A 21,500-nucleotide genomic window follows, 5' to 3' on the forward strand; every position below is an offset into this window, starting at 1 on the left:
CTTTGGCGAGTTAGCAAGTTTGTTAACAGAGTGAATGAGGATACTTTAGAATGTTGTATTTGCAAAATGAATAACAGCTATCATCACCATTAACATTAAAGTCTACAATGAGGCAATTAAAAAAAAAAAAAAAAGTATTGCTGCGGGAGTCTGCTTTCAAACAGCTTATGAAGCCACCTCACATGCGTTACCTCAGAGGGGGTTGTAGGGGGGGGGTTGGATAAGACTGTCACTTATCTTTGCTACCACGGAGCCTTTGTTTTAAAACGCTGCCATTCATTTGCAATCACCATTGTCTCATAGAAATAATTTATTTTTTTCCTCTTCACCAACAAATGGAAGAAAAACCCCTGTGATTAAACGTTTTGTCTCGAAATCAGAGTTCCGAGATCCACATCAACACTTGAGCAAATTTGGCAACTCATTAAAACCTCGAAAGCATCTAGTTTGAGATGTGAAAAGAGGAGGCAGGCAATGAAATAATAAATGTGGTCGAAGTGAGCTATCTTTCCTGGGCAGAGCCCCACTTGGGATGCAAACTCTCAGCCAGCAGAAATGAGCTACCTATCTGTGAGAAGAGTGACTGCTCCATCCTATTTGATTTGGCTCTGCTATCATCTCTTAAGAAGATGTCAGCCTTGCTTCTTCTATTGCTCTGAGCCTTTATCAACCGCCACACTTTTTCCCTTCCCAAAAAGAGGAGGAGGCATTTCAGTGCCTTTCAGGGAGCAACACTAAAGAATAAGTGTTATGCGATAAAAAGGGGTTTGTTAAATAGATCTGTCTATTTGTATGGTAATAATGATCGCTTAAAGACTCAAAGCTCCGTGACTTGTAGAACAAGGAAACAAATTTGTATTCTGCTGTTGTGCTAACACGACTCCGCAAACGACCTTGGGAAACTTTCATACAGGGAAAAAAATGAGTGGGATTCTTGGGTTTTTTCTTTGTTTATGTCATTCTTTTCCTGTCTTTTTAAAGTAGAAGTGCTGTTCAACTTGTGTGCAAGCTGCATTTCTTGAACTTTCTCTCTTGGGGCCCTTTGCATGCTAATGATGTGGTTGACTCAGATCTCAACTCTGATGTGATTATTTGAGTAGTTAAAGACTGATAAATGTTAACATGAACAAAAGCATCAAATACTGATGCAAATGTTGATGTCCCTAAACGTTGCATTAAATTAGCAGCTTTGCGAGCCCAACGCCAAGATGTACATATGTATTTTAAATGAGTTAGTAGTTAATGATTAAATTCTAATTCTAATAGCAGCAGCAAGGATGGTGGATGCAAGGGTAAACATACGCATGCAGTGGCTATAAAAGGTCTACACACCCATGTTCAAATGCCAGGTTTTTGTGTTAAAAATAAATGACAAGTCATTTCCAAGGAGAAGTAAAAATAAACAACTGTCATGTTTTTACACAAGTGTGCACTCCCTCTTGTACCTGGAGACGTGGCTGTTTACAATTAACCAATCCCATTCAAACTCAAAAATGTGAGTCAGCACATACTTGCCGATTGAAAGTGCCTCTTATTAACCACAAATAAATTCTGATGGTCTAGTAGGCTTTCCTGATATTTGTTTTGTTTTTCTAGCAGGCACCTGAGGGTTTTGTGCTAACACTGGTATTTGGAAAAGTTCATAATTCCCTCCATCTTGACCAAGGCCCCAGTTCAAGCTGAAGAAAATCTGCCCCAAAGCATGATGCTGCCACCGCTATGCTCCACTGTAGGTATTCTGTTCTTTTGGTGACAAACATTGTTGAGTTTGCAGTAAACATAACCTTTTGGAAGTATGGCTAAAATGTTCAACATTGGCCCATAACACATTTTCCCACACGTGTTTGGGATTGTTTTTGTCAAATTTTCAAATGCAGGTTAACTAACCAGTGAAGCATGGTGGTGGCAGCATCATGCTTGGGGGGTCTTTTTCTTCAGCTGGAACTGGCGCCTTAGACAACATGGAGGGAATTAGGAACACTTCGAAATAGCAGTCACTGTTGGCACAAAACCTTCAGATTTTTGCAAGAAAGCAGAAGAAATGTCAGGAAAAGCCTACTTGAACCTCTGAACTTTATTTGGGATTAATCAAAGCATTTTAAATTTAACAGGAGTTTAAACACAGCCACATTCACAGTTTTAGGAGTGTTGCACACTTGTGCAACCATATCTCAGTTGTTTATGATTACTTCGCCTTTGTAAAGTAATTTTTTTTTTTCATTTTCATCATCTCACATTCATGTGGTGCGAACATTTGTAACATTGTTTTTACTTTAGAAAAAAAAAAGCTTTGAAGATGTGGAGAAGGTGTCAATGGTTACATTTTTAAAGTTGACAAAATGTCCAGCCTATTTGTTGTTTTTAATTCTTTAAAAGGGATAGAAGTACAAACTAAATGAAGAGGGAGGAGGAGGAGGAGGAGGAGGAGGAGGAGGAGGAGGAGGAGGCAGATTACTGTAGCTGCCCGGGCTTAATGTTGAAGGCACTCGAGGTAAATTGATTAGCCTGTTCATTTTGCTTGATTTTTCGGGCCTGTTAGCACAAAATGAGCACCATTTGTGGCTGATTATCATCCTCGTAGGCAAAATCTTCTTGAATGATCTACAATGGAGTGTGAATAGGGCAATTTAAGATCTGAGAATTTTATCCTGACTGATTTCTTGACGACTGATTCATTCTGTTTTGAAAGTGACTACTGACAAGTTGTGTAATGTGTAAATATTTGAACAGATGTTCACAAAAGTGAGAACAGTTGAATGTGTCAGCAAGCAGCGTATGCCACTTTCTTGAAAATATTTTGCGGTTTCAAATAGATTTGCAATAATTAATCGATTAATTGACAACTAATCGCATATAAGATTAATCAATAATAATTTTTGATAATTGATTAATCGTTACGAGACCTTGTTTAACTTAATATTGTCTTAATTTTCAGAATTGCAGCCTCTCAACAGTACATTTTAATAATTTTATTGATTGTAATAATAAAGCAGACTGAGTATCTTTGTGTACAACCAGATATTTGCAAACATTTTATTTTACTTTAGCAAAACAATTGCTTATTTTCTTAAATGTTACAGACCAAAACACTAACTGAATCCCAATGAATTTATGGTTGTGCATTTCCTGCACTGTCAATTTGAAATAATGTCCTGTTTTTGAATAAAGGGATGGACATTTTCAAAAGTGTTTTTAATCCAATTCATCGATCCATCGAAAAAATAATCGACAGATCAATCGATTATTAAATTAATTGTTAGTTGCAGCCCTAATTTCAAACCAAGAGTGTTACATTAAACATTGTTGTTTTACTACAAATGCAAGATTATGTATGATTGAGTTCAGATTTCCAGTGGAAACTGGAAAACCACAACAACGTGCTTGACTGTGGACTGTGCTGACTGAAAGGAAGATGTTAATGTAAAGTGACTGTGACCTCTCGCATTCAAGTGAGCTTGATATTGCTGACACCTCCGGAGAGTGAGCACCTTTTACCCTGGGAACTGTCGCAATGACCCATCTTGTACAGTTCATTCTCAATGGCGCTGCACCCCACAGTGCCGTGCACAACTTTAACTTTTCTTTCTACAAACACAGCACAAATTACAACTGTTTCAATTGTATCAAATGGGTGTGAAGATGTTGCTCCAATTTCCCATTGCGCTCATAGCAGAGATGGGAAAGGACCGGAGGTCTCAGGTGGTAACAGTAGCACACCTCAGCCGAATTATCCAGGCCGGCAGCGAGGCCTTTCCCAGCCTGGTCACCCATTTCCAGTTATCTGCAGGGATAACTATAAAAATCTGTCATGAGGCAGGGTGGGTTTTTTCACTCAGCTCAGCCCAGCTGGCAGATTGAGAGCCCCCTGTAATGCACAAGTCTGTTTTTATTATTCTTGCTGGGTGAACACTATTTCATCAAGTGCATGATTCCACAGAGGAGAGGAGATAGCCCAGGCCCGGCTATATTTCTTCCAATCAAACGTTCCAAGGGGAAAAAATGAGCGGGAGCCATCAAATCCCAGAATAATGCTGCCAGATTTTATGTAAAAAGAAGGAATGATGGACAAATACAGGAAGGCAAGACAAGTTTAATGACGTGTGTTGAGGAGGTGAGATTGGAAAACTGACAGAGAAAAGCAGCCTCTTTGCTGGAATATAAATTGTTGTGCGCTGTAAAAAGGCTTTTATCTGGAGTGAATATGGGACATAATACACAGGTCAGGGTTAAGTCATTTTCTCCGGCAAGTTAAGCGAATAATGAAGGCGAAGCTGCATGGAGAGGAGCACTGCGACTGCCAGTTTGTCTTCATTTATTATGCCAAATCTCATGATTTTGGCGTTGGCGCAGCGAGTGCTCTGGCGCGCACCGGTGGACGACATATCGCTTAATTTACACAAGGTAATGAAGGCAGGGAGCGGGAGGACAAAACAATTTACCTGCTGACATAGGAAGAAGTGATTTGCGGACATGGGGGGTGAGCAAAGGAGCAGTCAGCGGGCTGAGCGGGTGGGGGTGTGAAGAGGAAAAAAGAGGGGGATGACAGAGGGGTGGATGTGGAGAATGATGAAACAGACAGAGGGGACTCAAGCCTCAGCAGGTGATGATGGAGGCTTCGATGAGGCGACAGTAAACTCTCTCTCGCGTCCGCCTCCATCCCCCTCACAAAAACACGCAATCAGGGGGCGAGACTGACCTCAAATCTGAAGAGTGTGTGCTGACAAGGCGTTTGTTTTTTCCCCTCCTTCAATTCTAATCACTTATCACAAAGCCACTTGTGCGGCAGAAGCAGGCGGCCTCACTCCGCAGCGGCAACAGGTATTCTCCCGCAAAAGACCAAATCACTGAAAGCGGCCTCCAAACAGAACCACCAGTTTGTTCGTGTGCAAATTGCAGTGGTGGGAAGTACTTAACTACAAAGACTTTGCTACTGTACTTGAGTATATGTTTCAGGCAGCTGTACTTTGCAAGTGTATTTCTTTTTCTGATGAATGTTTACTTTTACTCCCAACATTTGAAAACCGTTATCTGCGCGTCATACTCTTTACTTTGTCGAAATAGGCTTGTTGCTTTTTCAACGTACACAGATGATATGATGTTTAAAAAAAAAAAAACTTTTTTTTTTAAAAAGACATAAAAAGAGGTCAACTCAACCACGATTGAAATATTGATTGACTGAGAATTTGGGGGTGGAAAATAAATGTGGACAGCAGCAACATGGAGGACCACGAACCAGGGAGCATTAACGACGACACAAACTGATTTAGCGAAGCAGGACATTCGCCATCCATGGTCTCATACAAGAATTGCTTGATGTTGTTGACTCTAAGAATGATTTGTGGCAAATGCGTTCTCTTGCGCCAGCCAAAAACACATATAATCTGGGGAAAAAAAAGGTGTTTTTTGTTTGTTGGCTCAGTTTTTCACTTTACCCTTAACCCCAATTTAGCATATTTGGTCACTCAGTTCACAAGATTAGTAAAGCTATTGGACCGTGTTGTTCTGTTTAGCGCAAAAGTTGAATCAACGGTAGCTCCTAAACAACAACATGTAACTGTTTTTCACTGTGCCAAGTTATCAAATGGGTTTAATATAAAATTGACAATAAAAATGATTTTCGACTTTTCACTTTTGCACTTAAGTATAGTTCAGCCTGTACCTTTTTACTTTTACTTAAGTACAATAGTTGAATCAGTAATTCTAATTATACTTTTTTACAAAAGTCATTGCACTTCTACTAAAATGCGGGGTGTGAATACTTTGGCCACCTCTGTCAAAATGTTAAATCTACTTTCATTTGTATCAAAACATGCTTCAATCCAATATGACTAACCCAAACAATCTCTCTGATATTGATGGCTGTTGTTCTAAAAATGTACAATTGCCCATTCAACCGACGGTTGAGTCTGTCCAAGCTGACAATATGTACTGCACTGTAATTTTCCAATCACCGGCCCTTGAGGCAGGGTCGCTCCTCAGGGCAGTGAGATCAGACGAGCTGAGGCAATTTCTCTTGTAAGAATCCCGACTCCATTTGTCTGCTCACAGGAACAAAAAAAACACCAGGGAGTCATGTGTGTGTGTGTGTGTGTGTGTGTGTGTGTGTGTGTGTGTGTGTGTGTGTGTGTGTGTGTGTGTGAGAGAGAGAGAGAGAGAGAGAGAGCGAGAGAGAGGAGCCTCTCTGGAGAAAGGCCAAAGGCAGAGGAGGTGGTGGGGCGAGGAAGAGTGGGCGCAGTGTTGTGACACAGTTAACCGGTAACCCCCCTCTCCCCTACCATGCCTCGCTGCCTGCTGAGGGTGCTTGGCTGCGGTGATGATCAACGTCTCAGATCCAGGTCCTTGCTGTGACGAGGTTCTCTGCAGGACGGGACAGGGACAGGAAGTGTCACACTCTGCAGGCCTGCCTGGACACTGCTGAGTCCTACTGCTGGAGACTTCACACAAATCAAAACACGGCAACCACAACCACTCCCCCGCCCTCACGAACAGACTATTTAGCATAGTGGTCGCTTACCACCGGGCTGCGATACCGGTCTATGGGCCATTCAGTACTGGGGCACACACAATAAAAGTTTCTCAAATTCTGTAAGAATTTTGAAAATCGGGTACAAACTGCCTCTGTATACATCAAACCGCTCATCTCTGCCATGTGGATATATTTAAAAAAGTAAGCTAAGAAGCTATCAAAAATTCGCTTTAAAAGCAAACTTCTTTGGCGAAAGGGGAAAAGGCTAAATGATGAGACAGAAGAAGAAGAGCCCACAACTTCCGAGAAAAAGAAAGTTGCATTTACTAAAAAAAAATTGGTTTTGTCGTGAATGAAGGAAGCCGTCTTTGTGTTATAGGTGGCAACGGGCTCGCTAATGAGGCAATGAAGCTTTCAAAACTGCCGCACACAAAAAATAACTGAATACCATGCTTCCTTTTTCATCGTCCTAACTTATGTGAAGTGAGACTTTCTGCAAGACTGCAACCAAAACCAAATTACAAAATACACCTGACATACAGCAGGGCCCACCACACACGAAGTGACACGGCCGAACGTAACGGATGTAGAGTACTGTGAAAAAAATTACAGTTGGCGATTCACTGAGCACACCAAGCCATTAAGCATTGCACATCTACCAATGCGCTGCAATGGAAAAACTGCAACTCTATCGGGTTTTCGCATACAGTATACGGCACTGTATAATTGTTTTTTCGCAGAATGCCACAAATATGAAATAATAGTAATAATCATAATAATAAAGGAGAGAGTGTGGATATTTGGAGAGGCTGTTGGCAATAATCGATCGCCCCATTCACTGATCGCACCTGTTCATTTAGGCAACAGAGACTCACCGTGCTTTTCTATCTAGCCACATGTACTATATGCATGAAATTATAAATACAGTATAGTATTATTGTACAAAATAAATACATACTGCTGGATTGGTATGGCTTGACGGGGCTGCAGCGACCGATGGCTGGCTGGTTCTCGCTTATGCTTAAAACCCGTAAACGTATTTTCTATTGGCTGTTAGATCTGCGACGTTTTGACGTATTTTCAATTGAATCATTTGTTTTGATTAGTTTTGATGCTGGTCTGCAAAGATATTACCTTATGTGAAACTCGACGCAAAAAAATGTTGAGTAGCGCTAACTAAGCTTGAGGTTTCTCAATATCGGCTCCTACGTGCTGGCCATACGCAGGCTGGTCCAGGTGACAACTGGGCTCCGTCTGGTCCTTGCGACGGGGCCTCCCCCGCTGCCCGCCACCATCTCCTGGCCACACCGCTTTCTCTCCACAGGCTGATTTCCCCTCGCAATGAGAGGTGACAGTGAACAGTGGAACTCGTCAGTGTGAATAACACACAGTCACGCTTGGCGAGACCCTCTGGCGGAGCGCGACGCACACACGGCGGCTCAAGGGCCCGGCGGCGGGCACGCTGTCAGCCTCACTGCACGCCCTTCCATTATAGCTTAACAGGGGACAGATTGAGCAATCTGATGGGTTACGTTTGACATGTTTGCTGGTTTGACCTGCTTGAGGCTCTGTGCAATTACTTTCCATAGTTTCATGGCATAGAGAGAGGGAACTGTGGCTCTCAAAGAATTTAATCATTATAAAGCACTGTGTCGGAAATATCTTTACAAACGGGCCTGTGCGTGTACCTCGGTGATATTCTCCAAGTCTTGCAGTGTCCTTCAATGGCTCCTAATAAGAGCAGTCCATAACACATGCAGTGGTCAGGCTTAATTTACCCACTTTCTCTGTCCACTGCCCCATCAGCATATAGTATCATATAACTGCTAATGGCCTAATGGAGGAAGAAGCAGGGGGTGGGGGGCGAGCGAGGAAGACAGCAATAGATAGGGAAATGGAGCTAAGGTTCATCCAAACATTTAATAACTTATCCAATCTGGAACGTTCGCCTCTTACTGGGCTAATTATATCATTTAACTGGCCTGGACGAGGGGCCCAAGTGTGGACACTCCGTCTTACAGCGTCATCACATAATTATGACTTATGCCAGTGCCGCCTCGCAAGCTGGATGAAGTCAGCTAGCCATAAATTTTAATGATCACCTAGACAATACTAGTAGCGCTCCGAGGGGGGTTTCACAGTGTTAACAGGGGAAAATGTGAACATCGCAAAAACTAAAGCGAGGACGGAGCGGAAGCAAGTGTTTGTCAAGTTTGGCAAAGGTGAGATTAAACAGCTACTTGTGTTGCATTCATGTTCAATTTTGTAAAGTCAGACAGCCAGACACTGTTGATTTAGTGTATTCTGCGATAAGACTATGCAAAAAAAGAAAAAAGAAAGGCGGCTGGTTTTGACTTCACACCACTTTTAGAGCAGTCTTTCTTAAAGTGTGGTACTAGTACCTCGAGTAGGACGCGGGCTCCCTTTGGTGATATGTGAAAGAATCACTAAGTACAATTCAGTTAACTTTTTAGTACAAACCATTTGCATTCTACCTTTAAGAACTGTTTGTTTTTAGATACAGCTTTTATTTAACTTTTATGTGCAATAAATTGTAATTAAATCATTTATTCGTTTTTTCTTTTCCTATATTTAAATGCAGTGTTAATGATCAAACTATGCATAGCTAACATTATAGTGGCTTAAAATAATAATAATCACAAAAATGCTTTTTAGGCATAAAACCTCTGTCTCATATTTATGAACACTTGAGCCTACTACGCTATGGTATTTTAATGTTTGTCATTATTGTGGTACTTGAAGAGCTAAGTATTTTTTTAGGCGGTACTTCATGTAAAAGGTTTAACCACTATTTTAGAGAAACTCATTTTGTATTTCTGTGAGCAGCAGAAGTTGTGATAACTTTCAAATGAAGAAAAAAAAGACAAAGGGTCATCATTTTGAGAAAATAGATGGGGCAGAGTAAAAAGGACTGAGTGTCTGTAAAATGGCTAATTAGCTATCTATGATTGATCATTGTGGGATCACTCACTGGGCGCTTTGAGTCTCCCGGGCTTAAGGAGGTTTCTGGTGACATCATTCTACAGTTGTGCTGTATAATTAAGAAAGATTCCATGACCTTTTGTCATTTTGCTATATTTAACTCCAATTGGGATCAGTATTTAGATTACATTTGACGAAAACCTATTGTAGAAATGTGAATAAAAAGCTAAAGTAAGGATAAGAATTTTCAAAGTCCAAATGATCTGCTTGAAAAAGGAATGATAAAGTTGTGACGTGAATTTCTTATAATTTAGGTGCATTGGAATTATTAGTAAATCTGTGTTTTGGGAGATTATTTGCAGAAAATGCCTTTTAAAATTCATCATATCACATGCAGATTATGTAACTCAATCACTTCAACTTTACTTCGGGCGCCTTATCGTATTTGTTTTTTCCTTATCCATCCATCCATTTTCTATAGCGCTTTTCCTCAGGGTTGCAGGTGATTTGGAGTCTACACACTGGGGGCTACACCCTGGACTGGTCAGCAGTCAACTGCGGGCCACATATAGACAACCATTCGCACCATTTTGGGCACATGGGAAAAAGATGGAGTACCTTGAAGAAAACTCACAAAAGCATGGGAGAACGCCAAACAGGAGGGCCTCAGCAGAGATTCGAATTTAGGAAGTCTCAACTGAGGCACATGTGCTAACCAGCTTGCTGCCGTTTTTTTTTTTTTTTTTTTTTTACATGAACACATTTTTAATTCCACAACATAAGGTGACCTTACTGTTATACAATCAAAGGGACGTACACTGACACTTGCACTGATTGTCAAATAGTCGTCACTATCTTATATTGTATATTGTAGAAAACACTCATCTTTCAATTTATTTCTTTTCTGCAGGTGGTTTTAGTCTTCATTGAAATGTTGTTCTACATAAAATACATAATAAATTGGAAAATGGCAATGTTTTAATTTTCAAGGTTTGGACATCTTAATGCTGTGTTTAACTTTTCTTTGTACTGTATTTCCTACTAAATGCAGGGGGGTGGCGGGGTGGGGTACATTGCTCTTGATATTGTCATCTAGGATATGTTGTTCCGGAAGGACCTTGCGATTGAATGACAAAGATCACCTGTTCGGAAAGCCCCGCGAGACAGCTGATTGATAATGCATGACACCAAAATGTTTTTCTTTACCCACCGATATGACTTTGAGGAGGGGGGTGATGTCTTTTTCCCATCTCTCTTGAAACCTGATTCACTACAACTAAGTGGATTGAGGGGCGCCTCATAGGTCAGGAGGTCCCCATGACAGAGTCTGGCTCCGCTGGCATCTTCTCAACAGGGGGTGGGGGTTCCGCATCCACTTCATATTCTGCCCATTCATGCCGTGTTTTCCTGGAGGAGCTCTAACATGAGAACAGAATCTCACAGAAAAACTCCTTTCCTGCTCTGCAGCATTAGATTAGATTGGAAGTTGCCTGCACCCTTTCGTGGGGTTGTCAAATGAGCTGTCAGTCATGCGTCAGAGCCAGGCCCCTTGCTCATCTGCTCTAATACATCACAATGCTTTTTATATGGATCAACGTGAGCGGGAGTCGCTACACAAACGCCAGTGGTTCCCTCCCGCCAGCCCCTCGGGATAGTTGGTGATTGATAACATTTCACCAGTTAGTCACACTGGTGCCCATTTGTAGTGGGTTCCATTGCTGACATCCACAGTGGCCATTACTGCCTGCACAGAACAATGACATCAGCCTCTGTGTCACAACAATTGGCTCGGACGTGCGCCAGCAGTGTGCTGCTTCTTCCCATTCATAAAATGCATCGTGACAGCAATTGACACCTGGCTCGTCCGAGGGAGCGATATTAGTAGATTCAACAATAAAAGCAATTGGGGGAAAGAGCTCAGGTGCCACTTGGTATTAAAGATGTCAGCTATTAAATCACATAGCCTGCTGCTGATAAATGTTTATTGCTCATTAGCATGTCAGTGCACCGTTAATGCCCTCGAAACAACCGCCGACTGCTGGTAGGGGATCCCGAGGCTGTTTTGTGTAAAGTCCTATCGGCATACTGGTCCAGTTAACGGCCACTTGGCTCATAGACAGCTATCCATCGCTATGTCAGCTTCACTAATCCAATTGAGGCAACCTGCTTGGCATGAGAGAGGCTCATCTGTCTTTACCGCTTATTAATGGGTCTCATGGGGGGAGGGGGTCTAAAAGTGGAGTTAGGCATACATATTTTAACAGAGTGTGAAAAATACTTTGCTACTTGTTATCCACTTTCCTAAATTCATCAATATCGATGGAACTTTCTGATTCAGCTTAATATTTTGATGGCCATGCCCCCGTTCCTTTTTTGTTTTCATGATGATTCTAATTGTGTTACATTGTTTTGCCTTGGTCTTAACAATGGACAGAACCTTAGTCCCTTCTATGGATCTGCTTATGTTCAACGTGTGTACTGTCAACTCCTCGCCGTGGTTCTGAAATTAATGAAGCCCCTTCCTTTTAATTAAATAAAAAATACTTGGGGGTTCTGACTATGTGGAGGGGGCCTGGGTGCAACCAACCCAAAGGTTCAGCTGATGACAGGACAGGTCAGACTTGCCTCTGTTCATATGCCAGATTGTGTCCAGCCAGTCTGGCATTAAATTCCTCACAAATTAAAAGCTGCCTCTCATCTTAATTATGTTACTCAAGTTGTTACATTTTAATCCACAAAAAAACGACATCATTTCTACAGCATAACCTTCTTTTAACATTGATTTCCAAATAATATTTGTTTTAAATAAATAAATTACTCACCTGGAAAAACAGCAATCCCAAGAATCTTGACTCAGGTACGCTGGCCCCCGGGGCACATCGGTAACCACAGTCTAAGGAATGAGAGCATAAAATTCCCACATTAGGAGATGGATAATTGGATTTCCTGTGTCCTGTACGGTGGGCGGTGTGCTTCTGCAGCTGTGACATTATCAAGGTAACGTAACCTGAAGGCTGCGGTGCAGCAGCACAGGCCCCGCAAGGCCTGTCCTCAGGTTCCACATGGCTGCCTGTTTGGCTATTCATCCTGTGGACCCTGCAAATGAAATTATGGGAGGAAGAGCAAAGGACATTCTTTGGGAATTAATCCCATTTATGCCTAAACCCACTCCCGATTTTTATAGTGAGCTCGTCTTAAGATGTACACCGCATTCACAATTAGACAAGGCCTTTAGGGGATTGGAGGGAAGTAGCCTACTGTGTACATTGGCTTGTTTGGCGACTCATTTGTGGACACAGACAGGAAACAGAATCAATGTTATTTTCAAATATCAAATGTCATTGAGAAACTTCTACACCTGATCTCAAGATCAATGCAATTTGACTGAGGCATCTAAAGGTTTTTGCATTAGAATGTGACAATTACAATTTGGCAAAGGAGATGTTTACATTTTGTGAAAGAAGGCAATATAAAATACTGATTCTCATAAAACTACAAACAATTAACTTTCTTAAAAAGAATTGGCTTACATATGAGTTTTCACATTTAATGACAGAGCAAATTATTGAACATCCATTTTCTATTAATTTTATATTTTGCACGTTTACTATAGTTTGCAGTATCAAAAAAATAAATTAAAAGAAAAAAACTGTATAAATACAACAAACCATGAATCAGAGTATGAATGTATTTATTCTGGCTAGGTAAAGTATTAATTTGAATGGATTTGTTTAGACGCAGTGGTTTTGTTTAACACCATGTAAAAAGAATATAAATTAAATTAAATGAAATATCAATTCTATATATAAGTTCAGAGCTTCATTGAAAGTTAGAAAAATGAAGCTCCGAACGAAATGTGATCTTGATAACGTCCAGAAACGAAATACAAATGCAGGTACGTAATAAGTTAGCCTTTGATGGCGTAAATTGTCGCAACAAACGACGCCGTTTGAAACTACCACCGGTAGTATTAACAAAAGGTTTTGTATGTAAACAAACAATTTTTTTAAATGTTAAATGTTTAAAATGTGGACAAAATGCCTCTAATTTGAAGAGCATTAGAAAATATTACGTAGTTTACCACGGCCACAGGACTATAATTAGCCGTCCAGTTATTCTCGCGATAGATTGCAGATAAATACTGCCCCCTAGCGGCATTCAGCGAACATAACCACTTCGAGTAAAAAGCCCATCTCGACACAAGTTTTGTGATACAGAACACACAACAGCAAGTCATTTTTCCCCCCTCTCAATTAAGTATGAGCTCTTATGGAGCCATTCTAAACTTTAAATTTTAAACAGTACTGGATCATCTTTGCAAAAGCCTAATGCTGTTCGTATGGACTTGTTTAATGCAACCTATAGGAGATTTTAGTGCACCTAAAACATTTAGCTCAGTGACACCACCGATAAAAAAGGATGATGCAAATAATCATTGCTGGGAGGTAATGTAATCCCAATACAAACTTTAAATTTGAATTGTGTTTTTCACACTGAGTCGCATAACCCGAGAACAATCCAATCCATTATATTATTTGCTGCCAGTGCCAAATCATGCTTTTCAATGATTTGGACACGAAAAAAACCGCAGCAAATATTGATTTGCATATTGTTGTGCTGACTTAATTAAAATCATTTTATTAGATTTGCTAAATTACATGATGTACATGTGCACACAAATTATACATGTCAAACCCCTCAGAGCTGGGGACAGACACACACACGCACACACCTATGCACACGCGTAGAGCACAAGGGCTGGGATGATTACAGCTACTTCACTGGCCTCATCAAGACCAGAGCAGACCACAGACGGGATGAGAGGGCCAACACACACGCACACACACAGACAAGAGGCACAGAATGGCGGGCCTCCTCAGGCAGCCGCACAGCTCATGCAGGTCTCCGCCATTATCCCGTCCTCAACCCTAAACACGCAGTTTTAATTTTAAAGCTCTGATTAGCTGATGATTGCATGACAGCCGCCAACGAGGTTCCCTTTTCGCCGGCTCCCAGACTGCAACTCAATCATGCCCAATTAGTGGGTCCCCAAACACTCTCTCTTATTAGAGGACTCATAATCGACTCATTGTGTCCTGATTTGGCAAATAAATCACTCTGGAGGCGGCTGACTTCCCCCCCTCGCCCTCCTCTCGCACCCCTCCTCACTCTTCTGTCTTTCCCTGCCCTCTCCTCATTTTTTTCCTTGTCCAGGGGTTCAGTGACAATGTTTTCAGGCGTGCTATTCATTGGAGTTGACAGTCTGAGCAACGTTGGACTCCAGTTTTTTTTTTTGTTATTATTATTATTCCTTCTCCTTTTTTTATTCCCCCAGAAGAATGAAGAATAATTTAGCGGCTAAGGCAAGGCAGGCAGGCAGGCAGCATGTGGGTGTCCTTGTCCTACAAGGTTAAGAATGTATTCCATCTGAGCAAGAAAGGAGAGAATTAAAATAAATGATGGCCAGATATTTATTGTGAGTTTGTAGATGAGTCAGAGTCATTGTTGGGGTTCGGCAAGGCCCGAGTGAGCTGAGTGACTCTCCTACATCCAAATTCAATGTCACTCATGAACTGCATTTTGATATGGCATTTATTTATACCCCATTTTAATGCATGAATTAGGGTATTCAAATGAGATAAGGACGGATATTAAGTTATACAAATAGTGTGTGCTGAAAAAAAAAGCTGGAATTTGATTGATTATAGATTGTGTAGTCGTTCACATAGCTGATTATATTATGCATAATGCGTGCTCAAAGGCACTCTTCGCAATCGCCCTGGGAAGAGACAAACAAGCAAGTGCATGGGTTGTCTCAAGACTGCTTCTCACCCAAAGTATGCAAATACTGATCTTAAACATCTTAAATGATTTTTGAAATTGAGCGACCCCACACCTGACGTGGAAAAACAATCATCTCGTGTGTTCTCACTGCTCCTATATTGCGCGATGTATTCATGATTACCAACACAGCACACAACACACGACGATATCGCCGCTGACAATCTCCACCACCGAACCAAATGTCTGCTGTAGTACCAAACTGACCTGTGAGAGGTAGCACGGTGCCAGACAGGAAAATACAAAAAAAAAAGAAGAAACAGAATAAGATAGGCTGACTGTTACTTTATCTGATAACTAGATAGCTGGTGCAAACTCTGCAATTGTAAATATTGAACAGGTTTAACATTTCCGATTGTCGGCCCGGCCGTTTTCTGAACAGATCGGAGAGGAAGCCCACACCACATAATGATAATTGTCAGGATAATCTTTTAGCGACATTCAAAAAACAGGCCTGTGCTGACTTGAAACGCAAGGCTGGGAAAGGCTCAAATTTGGCCTCATTGTTGGGTTGTGTGTAGCATGTTTAAGTCAGCTGGGAGACGCTCCAGCCCCTTCCCATGTGTTATGGATTCTGTCACATACTGTATGCTGTCCACTAGTCACATTGTATATGTCTTTCCCATCCATTTTCTGCACCATTTATCCTTACTAGGGTCGCGGGGAGTCGGGCAAGAGGCGGGGTACGCCCTGGACTGGTCGCCAACCAATCGCAGGGCACATATAAACAACTAACCAGTCACACTCACATTCACGCCTACGGGGAATTTAGAGTCGCCAATTAACCTACCATGCATGTGTTTGGGATGTGGGAGGAAACCGGAGTACCCCGAGAAAACCCACGAAGGCACAGGGAGAACATGCAAACTCCACACGTGAGGCCGGATTTGAACCCGCGTCCTCAAAACTGTGAGAGAGATGTGCTAACCAGTCGGCCGCCGTGCCGCCAACATTGTATATGCGTAGAATCTAATGTTGCTTTTCTCTGGGGGGGGTACTACTAAGTGATGTTGCATATCGTTAGCCTAATAGCTAGTCATTTTTAACTTGCTGTCACAATATCAATTAAAAATGCATTTGTGCTTCAAAAACTGTTTGTTTTTTCTTGATGTCAGTGTAGAATGTCAGTCATCCAGGTCATGGTAATCCGAAAAGATAAAATTAAGGCAGCTGTACTCCTCTTATTTGTTTTCCAAAAACGTTCAAAAATAACCTTGGGTAATTATGCTATGATGCTAACAATATGTCCAGTATAGTGAGAATACTGGGTAACATAGAAATTATTGCTTTTGCAACTTTATTGTGTGTGCGTGTATGTGTGTGTGTGTGTAGAATTGGCCATTGGTGTCTGTTTACATTGGAGAGAGTCTAGCCAGTTGGTCTATGACGTCTGATGTGCCACTTGGTGGTAAACCACTGCGAGACCCCCGTGGCAGAGTAGTCGAGGCCCAGCGACTCTTTTTCCCAGGCAGGTTCCAGAGTGTCTGGCGAGCCCTCGGCAGATGGACCCTCCAGCGTTTCTCCTCCTCTGCAAAATATTTTTTTAAAAAGAGTGAGATAGAACAAGCAGTGGAGACGGACGGGACCAGGCCCTGCCTCAACCCACCACAGATGCCAGGAGAAGGCAGGGATTTTGTCGAACCCCCCTGCTGGGAGAGTCCAGTTGGAACAGGTGCGCTCTCATCTCCCTCAGTCCTTTTGTCAGCACGTCAGTGCTGAAGCCCGTGCGCTCTTCCTGTCCCGGCTCCTTCTCATTCACACACTTGAGAGGTGTTGTGGGACTACTTCCAGGCCCTCCGGAAAGCCAGCCGCATATCTGTCCATGCATTCTCCTTTCTACGCGCCAATCCTCACTCCCCGCTGCATGGCGTTGGTTTATTCCTTTAACAGGAAAAATATCCAAGCAAAAGTGAGAGTTGGTGACCTTCACAGGTCAAACAGTAGAGGTGTGTTGCCCTCCCCTGCATCGCCGAGATACAAGGTCCATGCTGTATACCATGCAAGCGGCAGCCAGCACCCTGTGTGATGGAAAGGGTTTACGACAGGCGACGCAGGCGGCGAGACCAGACAGGCCACCTTGACCTCTTCGCGCTCGGAGGACTTTGGCGAGCCCTGTCCCGTCGGCCCCGGAACCCCACTCCCGCGCCCCCAACCATTTTCTACCACCTCTGAGTTATTATCATAATTTCCCAGAGAGTCATTGCAGGGCTTCCACAAGCAGAGAGGCATCTGTGTTTTACAGAATGTTTGGTGTTTTATTGCCTTTATGTCACTCCTAGGCCAGTGCAAAGGGGCCCTCCAATGATAAGAAAAGCAGCCATGTGAAAAATGAAGGCCCTGGCGTATAGGACTGAGAGGTGAAAAGGCAAAATAATAAAATACAAGACAAATGTGGAGCTGGGCTGTATTTCATGGTCAAACCTTTGTCTCTTCTACGGTCCTACCTGCCGCCGCAAGATAACAAAGCTCGATTATATATGAATTCAGTTGATCACATTATAACAAAAGCAACAGAGGTGTGTGTGTCCCCCCGTCTCCCACCTTGTGGTTTATACTGTGGTCATTTGACAATGTGCCGACACGAGATGCCCTTGGGCATTTAAAGCTGCCACCATCCCAACCACACCTGGGATCAATAATACAAAAAAGCTGAAAAATATTGATGAAAAAATGCAGGAGACAACACTGACTGATAATAAATGCACTTAGCACTTACATAAACAATAGAAGACCACTGGCACAATCACTTAAAGAAAATGACAATCACAGGACGCTTTATTAGATACCCACTATAGGAACTCTGTGGACATTCCGCCTTAATCAGGTATATATGCGCAACCTACTTTCGGCAAAATAGGTGAACTTCCTCCCTGCACAGCGGATGGTGGAATATGACTGGCACAAATCACCTGTAGGAACTTAAATGTCTACAATACCTTTTGTTTAAGACAAGAGGTCAATTGTAGAGCCACCAAAGATGACAATAACCGTTGTTTAGGCCTTGTTCGTGTTTACGTATATCATATTTGTATAAATAAATAAATGATATACATGTATTTAACTTTTTTTTTTTTTTTTTTTCTGAAAACACCACCCTTAAAGAAGACACAATTTTAGCAAGTTCGGCTTCAAACCATCAACCCGTAGTCATGCTTGTTAAGCGCAACATATGAAGACTTCCTGCACCAACGCACTGTAGCGGGCCGCATAACCGACGTGCCGGCCATGTTGGCAGGGGCGACGTTCCCATCAAAGACAATACATGTGTTAAAATTACATGTATGTTAAAATTAAGTCATACCTTGCTCATTTCTCAAAAATTTGCATGGGATTGACTTTTTTGTCAATGCCCAACCGTGTGCTGTCAATACAGTACATTTTGTTAAAAAAAAATAAACAAAACAAATTCTAAAAAGCCCAAAAACTTTTTACCTGTGAATTTGTCGTAATTGTACGCAATGTGCCGGCGTGTGTTCTTTCGGTTTTCTTGCCGTCCACATACATGCATGCATGGAATGCACTGACGACTTTGCCCCTACTCGCTTATTGTTGCCATAGAAAAGCGATTACGGATTTCATATCTATGGATAACACAGTGTACACAGGATGTCCGCGAATCTGTTTTCCAGGCGTGGTCACGTGATGTAGGGGATTGTCAGTATTGATTGACATTGTCAGAGAGGTATTAATTTAGCAATTGTTCATTAGTGTGATTGTAGTTTGTAGTGGTATAGAACTGCACATGCAGCATCGTACTGAGCTCTCTCTCGCTATATATATATATATATATATATATATATAGCATAAATAAGGTTTGTTTTTCCGTTCTTGCACTAGATTACAGAGATGTACCTAGTATTGATGTACCATCAAAGACAAAAGATAAATCTTTCGATGATTTGTGTGGTGACAATCAATATCCTTATAAATTCTACAGGTGGACCCTGATCAATATTATGCCACATAATCCAGACTGAGCCTTCATGTATGAATTTGACAGAATGTGCAAAGGGTTGGCATCCTACAGCTTGCATTCTTGACTTTTTTAGACTACTAATCATACCTTCGTGACAGACCGGTGCTTTGGCTGGTTCCGAGCGCCTGAGTGATGTCGTGCTGGGCCGGTCACTGACAGGGAACCTGTGACCAGCGCGTGGCCCCTGATAGAATAGAACTGGTCCTAATATTGCATAAGCCTTAGCATGTCTGTCCTCACCCCTCACTCTGTATCTGAGGGGCCCCAACAATCGCTAAATCTCCCCATTTTCTTTAATTACGGAACACTATATTGCTTTTGGCCCATGTGGATGCCAGATATTGAAAGCAGATAGGATACATAAATGTCAGTCAACACCACAGCATATTAAGCAGAGCTCAAAGCATATTAGCTATTTCAATTAGCCCCCAATATAAAAATATATGTGAAAAAGCTGTAATCAGAGGAAGTAAAACAAATAGTATGGTGCTTTGTTGCTTTTGGGGTCATGTCAGTTCCACCAAAGTACCAAACAAAAACAAAAAAAGAGAGATTTGTCATCTGCAAAACACAAGAAATTTCTGTCTGTGGATGAAACTTGATCTCATTTTAGATGGGCTTAAAGTTAAAAATGGATAAAAGTATTTTAAATTGGGTTTCTGTTCCCAGCATATTTTGTTCCTATTGCTTTGATGCTTGTTTTTCAATTAACAACACACATACAGCGGATATAAAAAGTCTACACACCCCTGTTCAAATGCCAGGTTTTTGTGATGTAAAAAATGAGACCAAGATAAATCCTTTAAAATTTAAATTGAAATAAATAAATCTTTTTTAGAGGGGATGTAAAAATAAACAACTGAGGTAATGTGATTGCATAGGTGTGCATGCTCTCTTCTGAACCGAGATGTGGCTGTGTTCAGAATTAAAATCAAAATGTTAAATGGGGGTCAGCACACACCTGCCCCAATTTAAAGTGCCTCTGATTAACCCGAAATACATTTCAGCTATTCTAGTAGGCTTTTCTTGACTTTTTTTTTTAACTTTCTAGCAGAAACATGGGTTTGAGCTAATAATGACTGCGAATTCAAACTCTTCATAATTCCCTTCACAAAATCTCCCAAACACTAGTGAAAATGTGTTATGATCTGATGAAACCAAGGTTGACGCCAAAATGTTTTGCACAAACGTAACACTGCTCTTCACCAAAAGAAGAGAATATTGTACCTACACTAAATGTGAAGCATGGTTGGGACACCACTGGTTATCAGATCACATTAATGGTGAAAACATTTTTGAAATGTCGCTGGGATAGGCTCCAGCACACCCGCGACCCTAGTGAGGATGTAGTGTGTGTGTAGAATGTGATGTGATGTGTGTGTGTGATGTGTATGTATCTTAGTCTCATTTATATATATATATATATATATATATATATATATATATAAAAGTGGGATTTGAACAGTTGTATGTAAACTCTTTTTTATCCACTGTTCTCATTTTTAAAAATTACCAGGGTTGATACGAAAAAAATGAACTAATTAAAGTCACTGTCCTTAAACTGTCATCAGTGTTCGACTGATTTACACTGGACTTGAGAGATACTGCTCTCAAGAAGTTCGTCCCTATACTAAATTTGAAACAGTCAACTGTAATCTTGGGCGTTGGAGCACAAGGGATCCATTAGGGCATTTCGGGTCTAACGGCTCCATTATTATATTAGAAATATGACAGGAAAAAAATTACACCCTAAACCTTTATGTGTGGTCTGTCTCCTACCACGTGAAGTCCAACATGGCCTCAGCCTCATTTCACCTACCGATGACACTGTGTTCATCCGAAAGCTTCTGCCATAACTGCTGTCTGCCTCACAAGAAATATTGTTGTTTTGATGTGATTGAATTCACTGCACCCAGACAAGAGGAGGTCATTCCGAGACCTACCGCAGCATCCCAATACACTGTAGATAATAAGCAACATGGGGAGAATAAAGGAGAGCATCAGGATGAGGCAGTAGAGAGGTCACTTTGAGAACCTGGATGAGAGCACATGCCAAACAGCATCTCTGCATTCCCCACTCACCCCCATCCTCTCCCTCTCAATAATCCCCTCTCTGATGCACCAATGTTCGCGGCATTTTTGGAGGCGGGCTGCGACCCGCGACCACCGGGCCTTAATCTGAGCCCTCGCAGCGGCCGTGGCTCACCTCTGACAGCAGCGGCCGGCTGCCAGCGTAGGAGTGGCAGGCTTAGCCTTCTCCAGAGAGACAGCTAG

General features: G+C 41.8%; 1 protein-coding gene across 3 annotated transcripts in view; it reads right to left on the reverse strand.

Annotated features, from left to right (window-relative positions):
- Positions 1-17,127, reverse strand: part of LOC133412929 (G patch domain-containing protein 2-like) — a 36,572-nt gene extending 19,445 nt beyond the window's left edge. For all 3 annotated transcript variants that reach the window (XM_061696704.1, XM_061696702.1, XM_061696703.1), the window contains exons 1-4: positions 16,857-17,127; positions 16,607-16,778; positions 12,232-12,302; positions 6,276-6,357 (exon numbers count right to left, since the gene is read on the reverse strand). The gene's annotated coding sequence lies outside the window, so the exon portion shown is untranslated. The remainder of the gene's footprint in view (positions 1-6,275; positions 6,358-12,231; positions 12,303-16,606; positions 16,779-16,856) is intronic.
- Positions 17,128-21,500: the final 4,373 nt, after the last annotated feature.

The sequence above is a fragment of the Phycodurus eques genome, chromosome 14, assembly GCF_024500275.1.
Source record: "Phycodurus eques isolate BA_2022a chromosome 14, UOR_Pequ_1.1, whole genome shotgun sequence".
NCBI classification, from domain to species: domain Eukaryota; kingdom Metazoa; phylum Chordata; class Actinopteri; order Syngnathiformes; family Syngnathidae; genus Phycodurus; species Phycodurus eques.